The sequence below is a fragment of the Octodon degus genome, unplaced genomic scaffold (assembly GCF_000260255.1).
Source record: "Octodon degus isolate 3935 unplaced genomic scaffold, OctDeg1.0 scaffold00049, whole genome shotgun sequence".
Taxonomy (NCBI): Eukaryota; Metazoa; Chordata; class Mammalia; order Rodentia; family Octodontidae; genus Octodon; species Octodon degus.
Window position 1 is genome coordinate 13942331 of NW_004524625.1, and position 25056 is coordinate 13967386.

The 25056-nt window shown below is 37.5% G+C and overlaps 1 protein-coding gene across 1 annotated transcript in view; it reads left to right on the forward strand.

Moving 5' to 3' along the window:
• Positions 1–25056, forward strand: part of Tmem135 (transmembrane protein 135) — a 260617-nt gene that overhangs the window by 198746 nt on the left and 36815 nt on the right. The gene's annotated exons all lie outside the window — the stretch shown is intronic.

Consider the following 25056-nt stretch of genomic DNA (forward strand, 5'->3'; position numbering starts at 1 on the left):
GTTTTAACTAGAGAGTGTAGTGTATGCTTTACTAACAAGTAGCTTCACACGAGACCTGAAAGAACTATTGAATGTAAACACATGTGGTCAAAAAGTTGACGATGCAAATGGTAAGGTAGAAGAGCATCGGGGAAGACTTACATGTGGCGTCTCTCTTTTGACTACGGGCAGCACAAATAGAGAGAAGAGCAGAAGGAAGGCGGAAGGAGGGCGGTGGATCTTTTGCAACTGGGAAGGAGTCCAGGAGACTGAGAGTGAGGGATCTGGTCAGAAAGGGAAGGGAAAGTGGAAGATTTAAGCTATGCCATGTACATGGACCGAATACCCACGCTAAATGTAACTTATGTATCATCAGTATGAATGAAAAATAAAAATGACAGCAAGATGAAAATGGAGAGGGCCAGGGAGAGAGCTCAGTGGCATAAATGCTTACCTGGCAAGTGCAAGGACCTGAGTTCGATTCCTGGTACCACAAAAAAAAAAAAAAAAAAAAAAAAAAAAAAAAGGAAAGGAAAAAGAAAAAAGAAAGAAAGAAAATGGGAAAGGGCACTTAGAAATGGAAGGAGGGATGTGTGTGGACAGGGGAAGGGGATTAAAAAGGATGAAGTTGTGCTGTGTACAACACTGCTAAGATAAAAGAAAACTTGACGTACTGTACACATGCATTAACAAATAAAGTTAAAAGTGAAAGGAACGGAGAGAAGAAAAGAGAAACAAAACTCTTTCTTGCTCCATTATTCCTTAGTCTCTTTTTTTCTTTCTGCCCTGGCTTTCTTGTGTGCCACTGTAACCTAATTTCCACTCCATGAAGTCTCTGAAATTGAGGACATCCAAATGATTCTGCATTTCAATCTAACAGATGGTTTTGTAGTTCTCTCTCACAAGGCCTCACACCTACTCTTGACGTTTTTATAGTGAGCTCAGTCCAGCTTAGAATCAGACTGGTTTGGACTCCGATTCCTTTGTCCTCGTAGCTGGGAAACAGAAGCAAGCGAGCTGCGAGTTTCTTCCTGCTGGAAGCTTTAAGAGCTGGTGCTTTAGTTGCCGCATTTTTGTAGTTTTGTCTTACTGACTGAGGAAAGATACAGAAGTTACTAATGGCAGTTCTGTTCCTCCAAATTCATTTTGAACATTCTGGGTGGAAAACATAAGATGTTCTATGATGATGTGGTAGTCAAGAAGCATGTTGGCATTTGAAGGAAACTCTTGATGAATGTGCTTAGTGGAGTGGTAGGGAAGGAGCCTTTGAATTTCATGTACTGTAGAGCACTCTGGGCTCCAACAAAGCAAGAAGAGTTGTGTAACACTACTGAACAAACAGGTTCTGAGACAAAGAGCAACGAGGACTAGTGCTGTAGATTAAGATTAATAGTATTTCATATTAAGTGGCTAGTTGTTGCCACTTGTGCTGCTTCTGCACTTACCTGCCTGGACGTCTCTGCTTTACGTGATTTGGAGATTGGGAGGGCAAGCAGCTCGGTAGATTGGAGCACTTTTCTGTTTTAATGCCTACTGACAGGTAAACATGTCAGATGGGATGGCGTTAAATGCTGTTAAATTAGAAGATGTTGAAAATAGTGGAATTCTTGTTACTTGTAGCTGTCATTTTTTGGGATAACTGCTGATGAGATTCTTTTTACTATTTGATTTTAGAGAAAACTTTTTAATTACTGATATCCTTTATGAAATTCCTTTATTGCCTTCCATATTATACTCACTAGATTATGGATTTACTATAGGGGATAGACAATTTTTGCTAAGGCATGCTATCTACAAACAGGTCCTCATTTTCCCCCTTCAGTAACATAAGCTTTCAACAAATAGAAAATTAGGTTGAATTTTCTTCTTTAATTATGCAGCAGTATGCTGATCGTGTTTATGCTTATACATGTAAAGTCTCAGCTGTTAATGTCATAGAGATATTGTTTCTTTCATATGGTGACTTACCTATGTAAGTATTTGCCTAGAAAGCCTATAGCCAAAATGCTGTTTGCCTTGTACTCATCTAGTAATGAAAGTTGTTGAAGAATCATACTTTGTATGCTTCACGATGCTCAAATGCTGTTTTCCCTATTGCCTTATAACTGAAAATGTGTTGCCTTGGTTCTCTGTATGTTGTTGCCTGAGACTGCAGGAACTATTTACCTGAAATTGCAGCAGATGTTAAAAAAAAAAAAATCCCACAATTATAGATTTATCTTAATCTGTGTGTATTTTTCTTTTTCCTTTTTGGTTCTGGGAATTGAACTCAGGACCTTGTGCTTGCCACTGAGCTATATCCTTGGTCCTGTATATATTTTTAATTTTCTGATAATGATAAAACTTACAGATTTAGTAAATACTTGGATGAAAGATCTGTGGTGACAAAAATCAAGATAGAAGCTTTAAAAATGAATTTTAGTTTAGTATTAGAAATAGCCTTGCTTTGTGTTAGTATAGACTTATATTCATAAATTTAGTGTCATATAAAGATTGGATTTCATACAATGCATAAGGCATATTATTTTTTTCTTTATTTTTTTTTACAGACCAGTATCTTTTATGAATATAGATGTAAATATTCTAACAAAACACTAGCAAACCAAATCAAGCAGCACAGAAAATGGTTTAATGTAGTATGAACAAGTGGTATTACTCCAGGAATGCAAGATTGATTCAGTATACCAAAAAATCCATCAACAAACGTATCAGTAGAACAAAGGACAAGAACTCTTCTACTAAAGTAGAAGAGGCTTTGACAAAATCCAAAACCCTTTTTGATAACACTCAACAAACTAGAAATAGATGAGAGTTTCTTTACCTTGAAGCATCTATGAAAAACCCACAGCACACATCATACTTAACAGGGAAAGACTGTTTTCCCCTAAAATTAGGAGCAAGGAAAAAATGTCTCCTCTTGCCGCTTGAGTTCAGTATTGTACCAGAGGAGCTAACCAGGACTCTGAGGCAAGAAAATGAAATAAAAAAGAATTCAGATTGTAAAAGAAGTCAGAATTATTTTTATTCACAGATACATGACTTTGTAATTAGAAAATATTAAGGAATGAAAAAGGTAGACCTAATAAATTAGTTCAGAATAGCACCAGTACACAAGGTCAGTGCAGAACAATCAGGATTTCTAGACACTAGCAATAAATAATTCAAAAATGAAAATTAGAAAACAGTTTTGTTTGTAATAAAATAAAAATAATGAAGCTTTTAGGTAAAATTAACCAAAGAATTCAAGATTTATACCCTGAAATCTACAAAATATCACTGAAAGTAACTAAAAGCCTACAAGAATGGACAGACCTTTCGTGTTCACAGCCTAGAAAAATTTAATAATATTAAAACCAACAATTTTCCTCTAATTGATCTGTATATTCAACATAATCACTGTTGAAATTCCAGGTGTGTGTTTGTGGGAATTAATAAGTTGATTGTAAGATTTATGTGGGGCACAAAGGATAGACAAGATATCTGGAAACAAAATTGGAGGACACACATCCTAAATTCAAAACTTACTCCAAAGCTAGAGTAATCAAGACAGTGTGAACCGGGGAGATAGCTCAGTAGCTTATGTATCTGCCTGGCAAGTACAAGTTCCTGAGTTCAATCTCTGGTACCGGAGAGGCGAGTGGGGGGAAACAGTGTGGTAGGGTCTGGGGATTTAGCTCAGCAGTACAGCCCTTGCCCAGCAAGCTGAAAGCACTGGGTTCAGACCTTGACACCAAAACCAAAAAATAAACCTCACCTAAAAAACAAGCGCAGGGCCAGGAAGATAGCTCAGTGGACTTTTCAGCGTAGGCAGGCTTAGGTGAGCGCAGGATAGTGGCTCGATCCCAGGCACGTGGCACCACATCCGTGCCAGCCCTGCCTCAGGACTAGCTGAGCAGGCCAGAGTCCTGTTCTAGTGCTGGGGACACCGAAAACAGGAGGATCACCACGAGTCCAGGTTTCCTAGTGATACCCTATACATTAAAAGGGTGTATATAGCAGCAGCCATATATATTAAAACAAGACAAAACAAATGGAACCAAAAAAGTGGGGGAGGGGGAGACAACACCAAAAAGACAGTGTGGTATTGGCATAAGATAGACATACAGAGCAATGTAAAATCAACTTTAAAATAAAGTCGTATGTGTATAGTTAGTTGTTTTTGACAAGAATGTCAAGACCATTCATGTGGGAATAATAGTCTTTTTAACAACTGGTGTTTGTGCTAATGGATATCCGCTTAGCAAAAGATGAAACCAGACAACTAAAATGTACCACATACAGAAATGGATCAAAGATGTAAATGTAAGAACCAAAAGAATAGGAGATGTTTAGAAGATACAACCAAGAGAAGTGAAACTTAGGTTCATGTAAAAACTTGTGCACGGATGTTCATAGTTGTAATATTCATAATAACCAAGAAGCAGAAAAACACAAATATCTATCAGCTGAATTGGTAAATAAATACTATGACACTACAGTGCCATTATTTAGCCACAAACAGGAACCAAGTTCCAGTACACATACAAGGTGAATGCACTTTGGTAACACTAATGGGGCAGGGGAAAGACACAGAAGATCGCGTACTGTGTGGTTTCATTGAAATAAAATGTCCAAAGTAGGAAATCACAGGCAGAAAGTAGACAGTGGTTGCCAGAGGCTGAGAGTTAGGGATAGGCAGTCACTCCTAATGGGCACAGAATTTCTTTTTACAATGATGAGAATGCTCTAAAAGTTTATAATGAGGGCTAATGCACAAGTTGGAATGTAGAAAGAGCCACACATTTTATAATTTAACAAGGATGAGTTTCATGGTATGTGAATTGTATCTTAACCAAAGACCAGGGGAAGTATAATTTTTAGGTAGATGATTGAAGGTCAACTTTTGTAAACAAACACTTTTTTTTCCTTGTCTCTTGTTTTCTTTTATTGCCTTTAAAAAAACCAAACAAACATTTACTTGAGAGAGAGCACAGCAGTAATTGATACGACATTAGAAGCAGCACACACTTAGAAGACCAGAATGGCAGGCGTTGCAGGCACGGCCCTAGTACTACACACTGCTATCCTCGGTGCAGCTGCCCAGTTCACAGGTATCAGCAGATAGAGTTAGTCAGGGCTAGAATCCTACTAATTAACTCCTACTTTCAAAAACTTGAACAGAGATTCTCATGTGAAAATAAACACTTGGAAAATCTTCGTTACAAACATTTCTAATTTCTCAGTATACGTTCTCTAATTGCACCGCCAAATTTTGGGAGAACCTACGTCAGTCTCTCAGAGTGTCTTGCAAGATATTGTCAAGTATATGTATATCAGTTTCATTGAATCCTGGCAAGCAGTTACAAGTTAGGATTGGCTACTAATCCTACCGTATCACACCTAGCAGGGCCGGGTCTGCTGAAGGCTGTACCCTCATCACCACACTCTGTTTCTCATATAGGCCATTTCATTTTCTGTGATTTCTTGGAGAAAGGAAGGTAAGTAGTATTACTTACACTTGATTGTGTAAGTAACTTTAGGTGGGAATGGCTGTGTGATTTGGGGCAAGGCAGCTCTTGCGTCTCAGGATCTATTCTGTGAATGCACGGTCCTGTACGCTGGGAGCGAGTTCCCTTCAGTATCTAAAGGAGGTCAGTGTAGAAAGTGCACAGAGCCACTGAATGACTCCTGTAGAAGCATGTACTCATCATGGCGAGTGCCTTGTTTAGCACGGCCCGGTCTTCAGCTGAGCACTGCTTCTTGGTCATTGGGAGTGGCTGGCCAAGGGCAGAACGGTGTGGGACCCCAGGTCCGCTCCCCCTGGGAGCAAGGAGGAGGGCGGCCCGGAGAAGACGGGAGTAGAGGCTCCTGGTCGCTGGAGCGCTCTAGCCGGCCGTGGGGGAGGAGTTGCACAGACATTTTCCTTTTACTGGTCTTCTTTTCACCGGTGGAAATGGCAGTGAGTGATTCCAAGGTAGCTCCTCTCCAGGGAGAAAAATATGGAACCACGAAATATTCAAACATATAAAAATAAGACCTTTGACAGGAAAAAAATGGAGGCTGTGATTAATGAAAAACAAGTTTCATTAAACATTCATTCTGCAGGCTGTATTACGTTAAGTCATTTAAGAGCTGATACTGTCAAGATAGTGAAAAGATGGAGCTAAAACTTGGCCAAAGTCAAAAACAGCCGATCTCTACATGAAGTTGTGTATACTTCTGCCAGTGGGTATAGGAAAAAGAGAAGCTCCTAAATAAGTAGTATATAGGATCTTATCATTAGAAGCCCAAGATAATCTGTATGAACTCCTGCTTAACTAAGAACTGGGCCCAGCTATGCTGTGCTGCCGTGGATGTGCAGGCCTTTGGGGCTTGATGAGGTCTGAGGGGCAAAGTGTTTTAAACACTGGATCTTAAAAAGTATTTGAAAAAAATGAAGTAATGAAACAGAGCCAGTGAAGATGATCTGTAGGCTGTGCGGAGAAGGCCCCACAGCTGACGATGAAGCTGGATAGGGAGGCTGGGCTCCAAGGAAGACAGCTTTCTAAGCAGCACTTGAGGTTCCAGTGCTGTTGAACCTGCCCTTGATTAGCATATAATATAGCATATATGAAACCTGCCTTTGGTTAGCGTATAAGATGTACATTAGACAGAATTTTAACCTGCTAAAAAAGATTACAGCAATGCTAATTACCAAGTTTTTTTAATGGTATATTAAATGTGGATTTTATATAATTAGAAAAGTATGAATAACAAATATTGAAGAGTGCCACTTTTTAAGAAATTTATACGAGGTATATATGTGTATTCAAAATGGACAAACATGGGAGCTGGAGAGATAGTTCAGCCATCTAAGTGCCTACCTGGCAAATGCAAAAACCCTAGTTCAGTCCGCAGGTTTGGAACCCTGGGTGTGTTGTGTGGCCACTGAAACAGGGCATAGTGGCGCATGCCTGTAATCCCTGCACTAGGGAGGCTAAGACAGCAGGGTACTATGAGTCCGAGCTGCATCGTGAGGCCCTGTGCCAAACAAATTAACAAATAAAAAGGATTTTTAAAATATTTTTAAAAATGGACAAATGCAAGAGTTAATGAGATATTTGCTTTATAAAGCAGTCATTAATTTTACAATTGTACTTTAAAGTTGTCAAATTTCCTACATGTACGTGGATGGTTTCCTGTATTGCATACTCTTGACTTTTGGTAATGTCTTGCAATGGAGAAGAAAAGAAAGCAATTTTATTATAATAGCGGGAACAATTTAAAGATACCAATATCCTTACTCCCCCCTTATTGTCCTTTAAATCTTATTTTCTTAAAATGTTTGTTTTTCTGTAATATTAAGAGTTTTACTTATTTAGACTTAATTAAATATATTCAGTTATAATAGTACACTATGTGCATTCAGACCTGAGATAAATTTTATCTTCCTTAACAGCACACCTCTTTCTTCATCTATTGGTGCTCAAAATAAATTTTTATAGTCATAAGGTGGCCATGCTGTTTTTATAATTACTGAATTACTGCAGAAACTGGTGTTATTTAGAAAACCGTAAGATAAAATTTTGTCAGATGATAGAATAGCAGCGTAGTCATTGTGTAGGAATAGCAGTGTTCGTGGTACTCAACAACTGCTCTTCTGAGAACTGAATTACATAGGAGTGGAGGGAGCGACTGAGACCGTATGTCCTGGATGGAAAATAGCCAGTTGCAGCTAAACTATTTCCTTATAATGTTCACTGACTTCCACAGAAAGTGTTTTACAGTTAGGTCAGCTTTTTTGGAAGGAAGAAATTTAGAACTAGAACAAATAATATTTAATGCTTACTTTATAAACCAATAGAAAGAAATCTTGCCAGAAGCCCAGAGTTTAGCCCTAAACATCTGGTCGTGATAAATTTGGAATCCTTATCCTCTGATGACACATCTTTGTTACAACCTGAGAACATTTCCTCGCCAACTCATTAAGCAGGTATGGCAGAAAGTCCTGAGCTGGACTGAGTTCCTGTCATCCATGAGGAATGCTGGACTTCGTCAGCTGGAAAGAACAACCCTTTGGACAGACTGGAGAGCCGTTTTGCCTTTATTGCACATGATTACAGTGTGTGATTTCTCAGTGTTTTCTCTTCTGTTCTCCTTCCTTTCCCCCCTACATCTGTTTCTTTTTATTTGAATACTACTATAGAACAAATTTTAATATAGGCCTGATGATATCTGGAAATTAATTGGTCTTCATCTTTAATAAAATTTTCAGGCCAGGGAGATAGCTCAATGGCACAAGCACCTGCCTAACAAACGTAAGGTCCCAAGTTCTATCCCTGGTACTGAAAAAACAAACAAAAAGCCTTCTTTAAGGGCTGGCCAAATAGCTCAGCAGATTAAAGTGCCTGCAAGCAGGTGCAGGGGCCTGGGGTTTAATTCCCGGGCCTATTGGGCCGGCCCTGCTCCTGGGGCACACTGAGACTGCAAGTGAGGCTGGGTGTGGTGGCATGTGCTTGTAATCCCAGCTCTTGGGAGACTGTAAACAGGCAGATCACCATGAGTCGGATCTAGTAGAGAGACCCTGAGCACCCGGTAGACCCTTCCCTAAAAATACAAAAAAACAAATTTTTTTCAAGTAATCTCTGAAAGACCACTGATTTAGTATTATCACCTGCCATTTTGGAATACCTGGGTATGATGTTTTAAGAAAATGAAGCACACTGAATTTGAAGTTAGTTTTTAGGTGGTGTGGATAGTATGTGAGATTATTTGAGCTAAAGGAGGAACTCTGATTTTTCACTTTATCCTTTAGGTCTTAACTCTTTACCAAACACCATACAGAAAATATCAGTGATATTTTCATATGCACTGAGACAATTTGTTTCTAAGCGGCCACCATCCTGGTTTACTTAGAATATTCTTTGAGATACTGAGAAACCATTTAGGATCTCTTTACATGGATTTAATAAGTAGTGGTCAATCCTGAACTGTCAGCTGAAAGTAGTCACACAGCTAAAAGGTTTTATTAAAAACCGTTCTGTTTTGAACAAAGATTAAATATTTTTCATGACTCAGAGTAATAAAAAGAAATATTTATTTTGAGGATAAGCCAGTTTAGATATTATTGGACATAATACAGACCACCCAGGCCTGAAGCTTACTGTTTATAGTTAAGGATCTTAAATCTACATATGTTTTTGATGAGTCAGAGCTATCTTTGTTCCAACTAGAAAGCTTGTGTCTGCAAGGAGTAATAATTTCACCTTCCCCACCCTTTCCCCCACCCCTGGTTGTTAAAAATCTGCCAAGTAGTTTATATTATACCCAGAGGGGAAGGGCTTCTTTGGGCCCCTGTAATAATAACAACACTGCAGAGTTACATCTATCAAAGACTGATGTTTAATATTGTTAGAAAACACATAAATACTTATATTTCTCTTAAGTCATTTTCATGTTTGTGTGTTCAGATCAGCTGTATTCTGGCTTATATGTTTATATGTTTCAGCTAAATATTTCTAGGTCATAGAATTTCCACTGGATGAGGAGGGTGATGAAAATAAGGCAGTGATATATGGAAGACGTGAAATTGAGGAATTGGAACATGTACATATATACATAGACATATATGGTGTATGATATATTTATGTGTTTATATATATACACATATATGGTATATAATTGTGTGTGTATATATATGGTTTTAATGTAAATAAGCTTCATTTGAAACTTCATTCTGTTGTGCTTTGTTATCAATTTATAGAATTCTTCAGTGATTGATTGTAGGCACCCAATAGGGTCTAAATATATTTACGTTGTAAACGTGGGGTAGCATGCCCAGATCTTTAACTTTTATCTTATTGTAATGGTTAAGTTTAATTGTCAACTTGATTGACCTGGCAACTACCTGGGGAATCAGTAGAGCACATTTCTGGGCGTTTCTGAGGCATCACTGTGGGCCTGGATTTGTCCCTGGTCTCTTCTCCTCCTCCTCTCTGCTTCTGGGCTTCCTGCCAAGCTCTTCAGCTGCAGCTTTCCTGCTGTGCAGCCAGCCAGTGATGGTGCGCTGAATTCCTTGAAACTGTGTGCCAAGTAAGCGCACTTCCTTTTTTCAAATTGTGGTTGTCAGGTATTTGGTCTGAGTAACAGGGAAGCTGACTAATATACTTACACAAGAGAAAAGAAGAAAACAATATGGTACAGAGCAGAGGCTGTGAGTCTCTTCACCATTCTGTTAGATGCTTGTATCTGTCAGCTCCTGACTATTATTAAGGTGGGAGCCACGGTCTTTACTGAAACTGAGAGAGAGTTTCAGTAAAGAACTGAATACAGCTTATACAATTTGAAATACTTGTTACACACAGATCTGAGCATGGTGGTAACGACCACAGGCTGCGTTTGTGGGCCTTGGACTCTAGTTTCCCTTAGCAACATACATTTGCTTCATTAAAGGAACAGAGAAAGTGGTAGTTTCATCCAGAGTTGGACTTACTCAGGATGGAGGTGATGTGAGAATTAAGTGGGAAAGAAGTCACGGGTTTGGAATTTAAATTAGTAAGGTGAACCGTTAAAAACCAGTTAGACCGATATATCCCCTTGTCCTTTTTCGTGTTCATTTGTTTAATGTGTAGAAGATACAAGTTACACATGGGGTTTAGTAATCTGAGCATCAACAGGGTGAGGTCAAATACTAGTCTGGATAAGAGAAACAGAACCATGGAGGAAAATCAGTGTAAATTTGCAAATCAGGTGAGACATTTGCTGCATTAAGACCTTAGAATGTTATTCATATGTGTGATAGATTACTTATGTACTTGAGTTTTTGAGACAAGATCTCACTATGTAATTCAGGTTGATCTGGGACCTACTTTATATCACACCCTGGTGTTAAACTTGCAGCAGTCCTCCTGCCTCAGCTTCCTGAGTGCTGGGATGAAAGGTGTGATCCATGCTTCACTTGATTATGTGTATCTTGAAATGAAGTTTCTCTCAATATTTCACACTAGAGAAACTGCTTCAAAGTTTTATGTTGAATTAGTAGTCCTATAATCATATTTCTAAATTATTGCAGTAGTATTTATATGAAATTGCTTTCTCTTTAATGATTTATATGTTCTATTAAGTGATAAAACTAGAATTGTTTTTTATGATAGTTTTTTATGAAATATTAATTTTATATTATTACAGTTACCTTTAGTAGTAAAAAGTAAAAATTACTCTTTCATAATATTTTATCACATTTCTAGTATATTAAATTACTTCTTATTAGGGAGTATATTTTGTGATTTTTAATGACAAAATTACTTTTTTAATTAATTTTATTGAAAATAGCAATGAGACAGTATCAAAACACGTTAGTAGGACAGTTATGATAATTAATACATTGCATACCATTGTCTTCATAGTAGTTATTCATAGTACAAGATGCAGACATGATATCCTGTCCAAACAATATTAGTGCAAATCTTTCTTCTCTTTGAATTAAGAGAAAGTAGCTGTATATCCATCCTAACTATTGTGTATATTCAGAAACAGAAAGGTCCTCATTTCTATCCTTTTTTTTTTTTTTTAGTTATGACAGAGATGGGTATTCCATTGCCATTTAAATATTGTAGGTGCATGAATTCAGGAAATAATCCAATATAGTCCAGTAGTCCATAATAGTAGTGGGTTATCTGCAGGACTGGCAGTGTCAGAAGTTGTTGACTTGAGCCTTTTACAGCTCAGCATATTAATATGGCTTTACTTTCTATACCTTGTTTTATACTTTTCTGCTGGATAGTTAAGACCAAGATAAAGCAAGACCTATATAACAAGAAATGTAACTTTTGTATCTGACAAGGTCAGTCAAATCCCCTCAGGCTTTATACCCTGAAACCCTGTACCGCAGTTTATACATCCTTTGTCAGTGTCAGCCATGTGGATGAGTCATTGCCATTGCTTGACCAGTTTGCTCTCTGTGAAAGCCAGAGAGAATGTCTTCTCTCCATGTGACTCTCCTTCGGCACACTCTACATCTTTGATCACTTTCCTCTGTGGCCACATAATCTCCTTGATCAGAAATTTGGGGCACAACTGAGTTACAGGATGTTATAGTACAGGTTCTCTTATGTCCTGAGTCCTCACTGACCTTGAACGGCTAGGGCCAAATGTTGGCTGTCATTGTAGTCCTTCTTTTTCTCTAATTTTTGGTCAGTAAACTTAAGTTCTTAACCCTCCAGAAGAGAAGGTTAATGATTTTATTACCCTATAACATAGGCAGTTGAGCTTTAAGCTCACTATCTGTCTGAATATCAAACATCTTAGATATAACATGGAACAGGTATTTTCCATCAAGTTTTGATATGTTGAACTTTAAATCCCTACAGAATGTGAAGAAAAAAATAAAAAATACTAAAAAATAGGAATAAACAATTATATATTTTTACACAGAAATTTAGGAATCAAACCATACACAGCATTGTAACATGACAGTTCTATGACATTCTTTTAATCTCATTTTCATTTACCCTTTTTTTATACAAACATTTACTTGAGAGACAGTATAGCAGCAATTGGTATGACTTTAGAAGCAGTATGTATTTAGAAGACTAGAATGACAGGCATTCCAAGCATGAGCCTACCTCTACATATTCCTATCTTCAGTGCAGTTGCTAGTTCACAGGTATCAGCATATAGAGTTAGTCAGGGTGAGAATCCTACCAATTAACTGCTAGTTTCAAAAACCTGCTGAAGATTCTCAGGATCATTGCCTTAACCATCTTGTTCATATAAATGTATGGCTTTGCCCCTGTCATGTTTCCTAGCTTTTCTCCTAGCCCCATCTTCATTGTTGAATCCTTAAGTTCTCACTTTCCTTTTAATTGTGTTATACCATTCTATTTTTACTTCTTCTTTTGAATTCTTACACTAGGAAGACTGTATGGTATTTACACTTGTGGGTCTGGTTTATTTTACTTATTAGTTTATCTTCAAGTGGCATCCACTTAAATATAGTCTTCGAGTTTATCATTCTTTATAGCTGAGTAATACTCCATTGTATAAAAATAACACATCTTTTTCATCCATTCCTCCAGTGACGAGCATCTTGGTTGTTTCCAACATTTGGCTATCACAAATTGTGCTGCTATAATAGACATAGGTACACATATATCACTATGATACGACGTTTTTAGTTCCTCTGGGAAAATTCCCAGTAGTTGTATAGCTGGCTTGAATGGGATTTCCAGTCCTAGTTTTTTAAGGAGTCTCCATACTGATTTCCATAATGGTTGCACCAGTCTACATTCCTACCAACAGTGAAGAAGGGTTCCTTTTCTCCACAGTCTCTCCAGCATTTGTTGTTGGTTGATTTCCTTATCATAGCCATTCTCTCTAGGGTGAGATGTTATCTCAGTGTTGTTTTAATTTGCATTTCATGGATGGCTAGTGATGTGGAGCATTTTTTCATATATTTATTCAGTTCTATAATTTCATCCTCTGAGAAGTGTGTGTTCATCTCAGATGCCCATTTCTGGATTGGGTCTTTAAGCTTTGGGGCCCTAATTTTTTTTTATAGTTTTGGGGCCCTAATGTATGTTTATCTACATAAATTCTAGGTAGAAGACCTTTGTCTGAGTGCTTATTAGTTAAAGAGTTTTTTCCAGTTTGTGGGTTGTCTTTTCACTTTGTTAGTGATTTCTTTTGATGTGCAAAAACTTCTCAGTAAGAGGACATACCAGTTATTAATTCTTTTGAATGCGATTTGATTTTTGTTCATGAACTCCTTGCCTACCCCTATGTCTTCAAGAGTTACTCCTACTTTCTGTTCCAGGAGATTTTGTGTTTCTGTTTTAATGTTTGGATCTTTAATCTATTTTGACTTTCGCTTAGTGCATGGTGATAGACCTGGGTCATGGTTTAATTTTTGGCATGTAGAGAGTCAGTTTTTCCAGCACCATTTGTTAGAGAGGCCTTCTTTCTTCTAGTAAGTATGTTTGGTCCCTTTTTCAAAGATACGATGGCTGAGGTTGTTTGTAGTGGCTTATGCATCTTCTAATCTATTCTGTTGATCCTCAGGTCTCTTTTCCCCCAGTACCATGTTGATTTTATCACAGTAGCTTTGTAGTATAATTTCAAGTCAGGAATTGTAATGCCTCCTGCCTTGTCTTTGTACCCAGGATTGCCTTTGTTATCCTAGGTCTTTTCTGGTTCCAAATAAATTTTAGGAGTGATATGTCTAGGTCAGTGAGGTATGTTGGTGGTATTTTGATAGGGATTGCATTACATCTGTAGAACAGTTTTGGGAATATGGCCATCTTCACAATGTTGGTTCTTCCTATCCAGGAGCAGGGAATATCTTTTCCTTTTCTGAAATTCTTTGCAATCTCTTTTTTCAGAGTAATTTTCATTGAATACATCTTGACTTCTTTAGTTAGATTAATTTCTAGGTATTTTATTTTCCATGGTGCTATTGTAAAAGATATTGTTTCTGTTATTTAGCTCTCAGTGTGTTTATCTGTGTAGAGGAATGCTATTGACTTTTGGGTGTTGACTTTGTACCCTGCAATGGTACTGAATTTATGTATCAGTTCTAGTAGCTTCTTGGTGGAGCTTTTTGGGTCTTCCAAGTAAAGTATCATGTCATCTCCAAATAATAATATAATTTTTTCTTTACCTATTCTTATTCCTTATGTCTCTCTTGTCTAATGGCTGTAGCTAATGATTCCAGAACTATATTGAATAGGAGTGGTGATAGAGGATGTCTTTGTCTTGTACTGGTTCTGAGAGTAAAACATTTCAGCTTTTCCCCATTTAGAATTATGTTAGCCATTGGGTTTGTCATAAATGGCTTTTATCAGATTGAGGTAGAGGCTATCTGTTCCAATTTTCTGTAGTTCCTTGAACATGAATGAGTGTTGGACTTTGTTAAAAGCCTCTTCTACATCAACTGAGATGTTCATGTGGTTTTTAGATTTGTCTCCATTAATATAGTGTATTACATTTATAGATTTGTGTATATTGAACCATCCTTGCATCCCTGGGATGAATTCTACCTGGTCCTGGTGTACACTTTTCTTGACAATTTGCTGTATTCCATTTGCTGGGATTTTGTTGAGGATTTTTGCATTTATGTTCATGAGGGAGATTGGCCTGTAGTTCTCCTTTTTAGTTGTGTCTTTACTGGTTTTGGTATCAGTATAATAATTGCCTCTAGGAACAATTCTGGGAAGGTTGCTTCCTATTCAATTTCATTGAAGAGTTTGAGGAGTATAGGGATTATATCTTCTGTAAATTTCTTGTAGAATTTAGCTGTGAATCCATCAGGACCTGGACTTTTCTTTATTTGTAATTTTTTTTTTGTTGTTGTTACATTTTGTATTTCACTGGCTGTTATTGGGTTATTGAGTTATTGGTTTATCTTATATCTTTTTGTTTCAGTTTTGGTAATTTGTACCTTTTAGAAATGGACTCTGTGTTTTCTAATCTGTGAGAGGAAAGATTCTCAAAGTAGCTATTGATGATCTTCTGAATTTCCACTGAGTCTGTGGTAGTTACACTCTTTTCATTCCTTGTTGCTTGTATTTGAGTTCTTTCTTACCTCTTTTTGATGAGGTTAGCTAGGGGCTAAATTAAATTTTATTTAATCTTTCAAAGAACCAGCTTTTTATTCATTAATTCTTTGAATTGTTTTCTTCATCTTGATTGAATTAATTTGTGCTCTAATCTTTATGATTTTATGTCTTTTGTGCTCTAATCTTCCCATCTTTGGGCTCTGGGTTTGGTTTGCCTTTCCTTTTCTAGATGTTGGAGGTGCCACATTAGGGTGTTTATTTGTTCCTGTTCTGTTTTCCTAATGTGTGAGTTCATAGCTATAAATTTCCCTCTGAGAACTGCTTTCATTGCATCCCATAAATTCCGATAAGTTGTGCTTAAATTTTAATTGAATTGTATCTGTTGTTCATTTAGTTCTTTTTTTTTTTTTTTTTTGCGCCGAATGCCTTCAAGGCATGACTGGCTGTCTTGTGTTGTGGGGATCGAACCACAGCAACCTGAGCCTGACTGCTTTGTTGAAGCAGCCACTTAAAGAACTGAGCTAAGGGCCAGGCCCCCTCATTTAGTTCTTTAATTTTCTGTTTCCCATTGATTGCTGAGGAGAGTGTTGTTTAATTTCCATGTGTGGCATGTTTTTGGTTTCTTTCGTCGTTTATTTCCAGTTTCATTGCATTGTGGTCACATAATATGCATGGGATAATTTCTGTTTTCTTGTATAAACTTAAGCATGGCTTATAGACTAGTATGTGGTCTATTGTAGAAAATGACCCATATGCAGCTGAAAAAAATGTGTATTTAGCTGTGGTTGGTTGAAACACTCTGTATATGTCCACTAAGTCCTTTTGTTCAAGCTCTGGTTCATTTCTGCTATTTCTTTGCTAATTTTTTGTCTGCTTGACCTGTCTTTTTGGCATAAGGGGGTGTTAAGCTCTCGTATTAAGAGTATGGTATTGGATATTAGGTTTTTCATGTTCATTAAGATTTGTCTTACATAGTTCGGTGCTCCTGTGTTTGGTGTGTATGTATTTATTTGTGTTTCCTCTTCCTCTTGAATTTTCCCCCCAACCATTATATAGTGGCCTTCTTTGCTTCATTTGATCATTCTTGGTTTGAAGTTGAGACTATCTGAGAACAGGATTTCTATCCCTGCTTTTTTCTGAGGTTCTGGTATATGTAGTATTATTTTCCATCCTTTGACTTTCAGCCTGTGATTTTCTTTATGAGTTAAGTGTGTTAGGGAGCATATTTAATTTCCTAATATTCTAGTACTGGATCCTGTACATACAAAGTCTGCCACAAAAATATATATACAATTCAGCAAAAAAATTTGTGTAAAAGTTTGTATAAAAATTTATTGAATGTCATTGTAACAGTTTAAAAAAAAATTTATTGAAGCATCATGAGATTAGTGCAAGTTACCTTGGGCCTCTCCGATTTCAAGAGGTACTCACAGTGGTGGCCATTAGCTTCTAGATGTTTGTCAGTAAGTAAGTTCTGCTTGGTAGCCGTGCTTAGTGGGAGCACCGCGCATGTGGTTCCAAGTGCTTCTCAAAGGCCCGGCAGTGCAGCGGGTTTTCTGCAAATATATGACATCTTCCGGGGCCCCCCATCTGAGGGTACCACCAAGTGTTGAAGGAACATTGTACTAATTTTCTTTTCCTGAAAGTTTTATGCATCTTTTTTGTGGACTCTATATGGTAGCAATTTCTTCAAATCCAGTGAAATAATGAAAGGTCTCAATCATTTTAGATGTTAGTCATAATCCTGATGAGTAACAAATGTATTACATCTACATTATGTACCATACCATTTAAATATTTTCATTGTTAATCTTTAAAACAGCTGTGATATAGATACCACTGTTAACTTTTTAAAATTTAATTATATTTTGAAGAGTAAAAACAAAAGCAAAAACAAATAGAAGCAAAGACAGGAACAGGGTAGCACACAGCAATACGTATGTTACATATTTTCAAAATAAGAATAGCTAATTAACAGTGGTTTTTGTTTTTGTTTTTTTGAGTCAGGGTCTTGCTGTGCAGTTCAGGTTGGCCTTGTGCTCACTTTTGTAGCCCCCAGACTGATCTTGAACTCGCAGAGATCCTCCTGGCTCAGCCTCCCCAGTGGTGGGATTACAGGCGTACACCAGCACTTCTGATTTGAGGGCCACACAGTGGGCACCCGCATCTGGGGCTGAGAAAGCGTTCCTGGGGATGCAGGGCTGAGACTGCATGGCCTGTGGGGTCGGGGATCACACTCGGGTCCTCGTGCTTGCCAGGCAGGTGCTTATGCCTCTGAGCTCTCTCTCCAGCCTCAATGATTATTCTAGTATCTATTTTTACATCTAAACAAGTTATGCAACATTGGACAAATAAATATTGCCCCTTGCTTTCAAGAAACCTTAACTTTTTTTTCTTGTATTTTTTTTTAACTTTTTAAAACAATTTATTTTCACAAGAGTATAGTAATAACTAAGGAGTCATTTAGGAGACCAAGACGGGAGCTCTTCAAGTGTGGTTTTTATATTGTACATTGCTGTCCTCGAGTCCTTGCTCAGATCACAGCATACGAAGTTAGGCAAGGTGAAAATTCTACACATTAACTGCTATTTTCACATTAACTGGTGGAAATTACTAGTGCGCTCATCTCAGCCATCCTGCATCCGCTCTTGCACGTTTCCTTTCCTTTTTTTTCTGAACTGGCTTTTCTGCGTTGCACAGGCTGGTCTTCAACTCATGGGCTCAGGCTCTCTCTGCCCTCGTCCTCTCCAGTCATGAGGCTGTGGGGTGTGTCCTCACGCCTGACACTACCCCCCATCTTTGTAGATGAGTAAACGGAGGTGCAGGAGGACTTCCCAACTTGTCCAATGTTCCACAGCTGGAAAGTGGCAGAGCCAGAGCTGCTAGAGTCTGTCTGGCTCTAGACTCTTTGCTGCTTATCACTCTGCTGTGTTACGTGTGTGACTTCAAAAAGAATCTGTCTGTCTGTCCATCACTTGGGAGGCAGAGGCAGGAGGATCACCAGACATTCAAGGCCAGACTAGACTACGTATAAATATAAATATATGTGCATATATATGCATAGACATAAAAAATAAAAATTTTCTTTCATTTAGTTTTTTATTTATTTTTTCAAACTATATGAATTTCTTAACATTGGGCTTAATGCTAAGAATTAAGAAACTCAAAATATAGTGATTAAACAAAAGAGCGTTTTGTTTATTATGTAAAAGGAAGTTACAGGTGGGACTCCAGGGCCTGTAAGGTACCACTGTCATTATGTCCTAGCTATCCCTTCTCTCGGTCTTGTGAACCGGCTTTGTTCTTATTATGAGCCAGGATGACTGCTGGAGTTACAGGCATCGCATCTGCCTCTTAGGCCAGGGGAAAGCAAGTGAGGAAGAAGGAAAAACAAGACCTCTTGTCTGCCTCAGCTTTCCTTAAGCAAAGCCCGAAGCAGCGCTCATGTCTGCGTGCCCAGTTTGAACCTCGCCACCGGGCCTTGCTGTTCAGAAATGCCTCTCACTCTGGCTAGCAGCATGCCCGACTCGATGTGGACTTTCTCCTTCTTAAGCAGAAGTGGAAAGGCCTATAAGGATAATTACTGAGCTAATTAATGGTCTTTCTCCGAAATACCATCCTTGCTGTCTCCATCTGTTTAGACAGGGTTTGAACACTGATTTATATAGGTACATTTTGGAACTGAGAATTTAAATAATTGACACATAGGAAGACAAGAATTGAGACACACTGAAATGGGATATCCATGTTACGTAGCGGGGGTCATTCAGAATTCTCATTGAAGAGGGAAGAGATGGTGTTGGCCGCGGCTGTGCTTGCTTGGGGGAGTTAAGTTAGAACTTCTGTGGAATGATGAGTTATGCTTCCGTGTGCAGTGTGTCTCACGGTGTCAAAACCAGTGCTGTTTTGTAGACTTGTGCTTCTTGTATGGGAGAGGGGTGTAACGGAAATGTATTTTTGCCCACTGAAAGTATTAGTAGCCTTAGTTACTGAACCTTGTTTTGTGTTTTATCCGTAGCCTAGATTTCATTATTTTTGGTGATATTGTATCAAAATATTTTATTTAAAGTAGAAAATTTTATTTGTGATACACATTTCATAAGTGAGTGCATAAAACAAAATGTTATAATCACTGTTCTTCTTTCCCTAACAGACGTGGGCTTTGAAGTACAGGATAGCTAAGTCTAGTTTTGTTTCAGGGAAGAGAAAGTGCCTTCTCTTTTTAAAAGCTGACGTAAATATGAATGTTTGTGTCACTATATGTTCCGTATCTGTCAGCCATTACATTTTAGGCACTATTTATTTATTTATTTATTGGTGGTACCAGGGATCCAACTTAGGACCTAGTGCTTGCCAGACAAGCACTTATTCCACTGAGCTATCTCCCTGGGCCCCTGTCAGGCATTACATTTTAAGTACCTTAGTTTCAAAAAAAAAAATAATGGAAGAATTTGAGCCAGAAGGAGACAACCTTTTTTTAAAAAAATCTTTAATATATTTTAAGAATATATTAGGAATAAAATTTTTACCTTAAATGTCATGGATGTTGAATGGATGCTCATGTATTAACAAAGAATTCCATTCTATCTTTTTACTATTGTGTTTTTTCTCTCACTGTACAATTAATTAGTAAACCCAGTTTACTAGTAGCTTAATGTTCTTTATTTATTTGTTGCTTGTAGAAACCTGATTAAAGCTTTTGGGAGTAGATTTCGGCCCGGAGTGATTTGTGTATTTAAAATGGATTCTAGCTGAGGATTTTCTCTTAAGAACTCGAGCTTTCAGATGGCATCTGTGATCAAGAACAGTTTGTTTGAGAGGCCTATCCTAGTTTCTTAGCAGCATCAAGGTTTTGGTTTGATAAGCTAATAATGGTAGATTTTCATGATTTATGGAGTGAGTTCTTGCATAGGCATGGTAATAGATTCCAAGATTTGCTTTTAAACATGGCCAGCGTTATGGGTCGGTTTCACATGTTTAAGGTTACTTTACGCTCTTAGGATGTCGATTAGGCAAGCAGTCGCTTTTACCTGGCTGTCTTGCTACTCTGTGGCACTGTGATCTTTAGAGAATTCAGACACTGATCTTGACACGTCCCTTCCGTGAACTACTGTTCTTTTATGATAGTCACCAAAAAGCAAGCAGTTCATGCGCAGGTTTGACTTACACACTCATCAGACTTTCCTATTTCAAATCTGCTTAATGATGTAAGTTTAAAAAAAATAAGAAAGAACATTTTTTTAGTAAGGTATTGACCATTGTTGCCCATTGCCTACAGATTTCTGTTTATTCTCTGTGACAAACTTATTTCCTTAAAGGATGAAAGTGTTTTCCTTAGATTTAAATCATGTATACTTGAAGGAATATCTGTAAAAAATTGTATTTCTCTCATGTGAATTCTCAGTTATACTTCTCTTAAAATTTGCTGTATCAAGTTACCTGTCAGTTTGCTTTTAAAAAGGTCATGTGGTTGCTTCCTTTTTGACTGTAATGCTTAGAAAACAAGCCCCATTGAAAATCGTTTACCACCCCTACCCCATGTCTATAATCTCAATTTTGTTGCATTTAGGAGCTGCTCAGTTTGATTTGTAACCAGCTCTGCAGAGTGATAGTGTGGATGCATAAACATTTTTTGAATTTCTGTGATGTTTTCATGCTTCCAATGTCAGTGAAAAGAAGAACAGTGTATCCTGCCAGCCCTGTGCATCCTGCTAGTACCCTGTTAACCTGAATTTGTAGAAAGTGACTTGACTAGCACACTGCAATTACTTCTGTGATGACCTTTGACTGCACTGCTGAGTATGGTAGCCACGAGCCACATGTGGCCACTGAGACCTGAAATGTGGGTGGTCCACACTGAGAGTGCTGTCGTTATAAATCATATACCAGATTTTGAAGGTTTCTTATATAAAAGGAATGTAACCTTTCATATAAATTATTTATTGACATGCTATCTTGGCTAGATTTGGTTAAGTAAAATACTTTATTAAAATTAATTTTCTTTTTACTTCGCAAAATATATCTACAAGAAAAACTAAAATTACCTAGATAGCTTGCTTATATTTCTATTGTAAAGCACTGTCCTGGAAGATACAAGATGGTCTCTGTGGACACTCTGGTCCCAAGAATGTAATGGTGCTAATTGATACTCTGATTGATTCTGGAGCTGTCATTTTATTTTTGATTATTGTGATGTTAAAATTTCTAATTAAAGTTTTTTTTTTAAAGCCACTTATTTTGGAACATAAAACTCTTAGAAAATAATTTCTGTATCTCAGGGCATGAAACACATTGATTTTTCTATAAGACAAAACAAAACAACAACAACAACAAAACCTTAGCCTTTAAGCTTTGTCTTATGTCTGGATCTTCTCATTTGTGAAGTTGGACCTTCCTATCTGGTATAAATGCTACCTTGCCTTTCTTTGACCTTTTTAAAGAATTCAAACTTAATTTTATGTCAGAGACTTTATGTATTCCATTCAAAGCTTTTGACCTCTTAATAGTTTGATTTTTATCTTCATTAGGGCCAGAATGTTAAAGTAGAAAGAAAGTAGTGTTTAGAGTCAGCACCTGTAGGTTTTAGGTTCCTCCTCTTACAAGTGGAACAGTTTTGAGCAAGACACTTTCTTGCTAAACTTCCTCTTTTTATCTGCAAAATAGATACTGTGAAGATTAACTGAAACATCACACAAGTATTTCTGCTACCTGTCCATGGTCTTACTCAAAACTGTACAGTCTTCTTCCCAACACTGTTTGACTTCAAAATACTCTACTTCCCTTGTATCTTTTATTCCTTGCTACTTTGTCTTATAATTTCCAGTAATTTTTTCCTTCACCCATTGATATTCTTAAATCTTTCTCTCTTTAGTTCCTCTAATAATTGTGGTTATGAAGAAGAAATGGAGCACACATCCAGATGCTTAGTGACTCATGGGTTATGGTTTGATAAATCTGTTGTAAGATGAAAATATTATTCATTTGGACATGCATTTACCATATCTAATCTGTGGAATATCATTGGTTGTCAGCACAGCATACTGTACAGAATTATTTTCTCTCCTGACTGATAGCCGTAGCTCATTACTACTAAATCTTAAACTTGAATTATGTTTTATAATGAATATGTATTTTTTTTTACCATCATAAAGCTGAAAATGCAAATTGAACCACGGTAAGTTAAGGGTTTTCTCTCCCAAAATGGCAATCATCTCTTGGATCTTGCATCTAATTTTTAAAAATCTGATACCATAGATTCACAAAAGAGTTCAAAACACCAACGGGGGAGACAGAGTTACAAGAAATTGCAGGACGTGAGACCCAAGGGAAAGCAAAAGAGGAGCGTAGCATATGTTGACTATCTGCTGTATTGCAGCCATGGCTCTTGATAGGTTATGTATGTATTACCCCTCATTTTATTTTGTACTCACCAGTCTCTTAATAGTTTATTTTATGAAGAAGGAAATGAAATAACAGCCATGTTCACAACTTGCTCTTCGTTTATATGAATCCCTCCTTATTATTTATCTCCCCCCATTGTTCTGTCAGCAGTCCACATTGTTTACTTTGGACATTTGAGTTCTGTGCTAATTATGTAGAGAGAGTTAGTCTCAAGTGTTCTAGCGAAAGTAAACAAAGCTTGAGTGTTTTTAAACGTGGATACCACAGATGAGATTTGTGAAGTGCACTCAGTACTGTTTGAGGAAACAGATTTTCACACCAGTCTTCAGAGTGGCCTGAAGGGGTAACTCGGGAAGCCTTTCCAGCATAGAAATGTCAACAGAGATCTCAGGTCTGCAGGCTGCTGAGCACTAAATATAAAACCTTTCCCAATCCCTGATTTTCTTTCCCGTATTCCCTTCAGGCCCAGCGTTCACTGTTTTCCCAGCGATTCCTTTTATTGCTTAGCAGAGCTAAAGTGGTAGTTGTGAGTCTGTGAAGTGTGCCAGGAGCGTAAGGGCTAAATGCAGATGTAAGTGAAGTGTCTTTGTGAATGTCTTAGGACGGCGTCTGCCTGCCTCCTTCAGAGGCTTTCCACTATCTGTGCTGGTGCTTTTGAGCTCATACGGATCTTTTTTAGGCCTCACCAGAACATTTCTGTCTGACATTTTTGGAAAGGCACAGATAGGGTAAATACCTTATGACTTAAAGACTTACTGCAAAAATTCTGCACTGACTTAGGGGCCAGGGAGATGGCTCAGTAGAATAAGCGCTTCCCTGGCAAGCACAAGGGCCTGAGTTCAATCCCCGGTTCCGACAAAAATAAATAAATAAATAAATAAATAAAACAATGAAAAAAAATTTAAAAAATTCTGCACTGACTTAAATATAGAATTAGTAACTGATCTCTTACAAAATAAATACCATGTTTTCAATTATATATTATATAAACCTAGAGAAGGCATGTATTATACATTGATTTAGAAGTAAAGTAATTTCTGAAGAACTCTTATTTCTAAATTGATTAAATAGCCTTTATTTAACTTTCCCTAGTTCATAGTGTTTTTTCTTTTTATTTACATAAATGAATATTACGGAAGTCCTTGCCACATTCAGGCACCTACCTTTTTTCCATTAGAAAACAACAAAGTGTTACCATTACACTAGGTAATTTTATTTCAAAGAATTAAAAGTCATTTCTACAAGAATCATTTTCTTTGCTCTGCTGTGTGGTCATCCTTTGTGTTTTTATTGGACTCTCCTTTTTATCCTTCTTGACTCTTGCCCCTGAAACTGAGCTTCTTTCCTTTTTTCCTGCAAATCTGACAAACAAAGTAAACAGTGATGTGAAGTCACAAGTAAGTTCCCATATTTAAGTGCAAGCACCCATTATAGCTTCTTGAAGCCAAGACCTGCCTGTCAGACCTGCAGCTGGGTGCAGGTTGGGTGAACCGTGTGTTCCAGGCAGGGGCCCTTGACCAACTTCAGGATTTTGAGTTTTGGTACACCATTGCCAAAAATACATATAAAAAATAGGACTTTGTGCGTTAGATTTTTGTCTGGCAGGACACTGAAAACCTAAAATATAGCCCACACATGCAAATTTTTTTGAAAGCAAAGTATATTTTCTCTCCAGGCTAGAGCTGCAGGATAGGGAAAGCCACACTCGGCTGACTTTTTCAGAAAGGCCCAAATACGCTAAGTATCTTCATAAGATTTAGAAGACTTGTGGTAAATTTTCTTCCAGTTTTTTCTGCTGCCATACTTCCCAGGGATCTCTAATAAGTTAACCCTGAAAGTGGATCATTGTGTACATTTTGGAATGATAGTACTGTTTTTAACTCTGCACCATTTTAATTGACATTCAAATGAACCAAACTTTACAAATACTGGCCATTATCCTCAAAGACAGTATTTGAGGAGGCTATTAAGATATAATTAGAATTTACCACTATAAATTTTCCTCTTAAGACAGCTTTCATTATATCTCACAGGTCTCAGTAAGTTGTATCAAAAAAACAAAAAAGAGAGGGATGTAATTAGAACCAGATGTGGTGGCACACGCCTGTAATCCCAGCACTCCTAAGGCTGAGGAAGGAGGATTGTTACAAGTTCAAGATCAGCC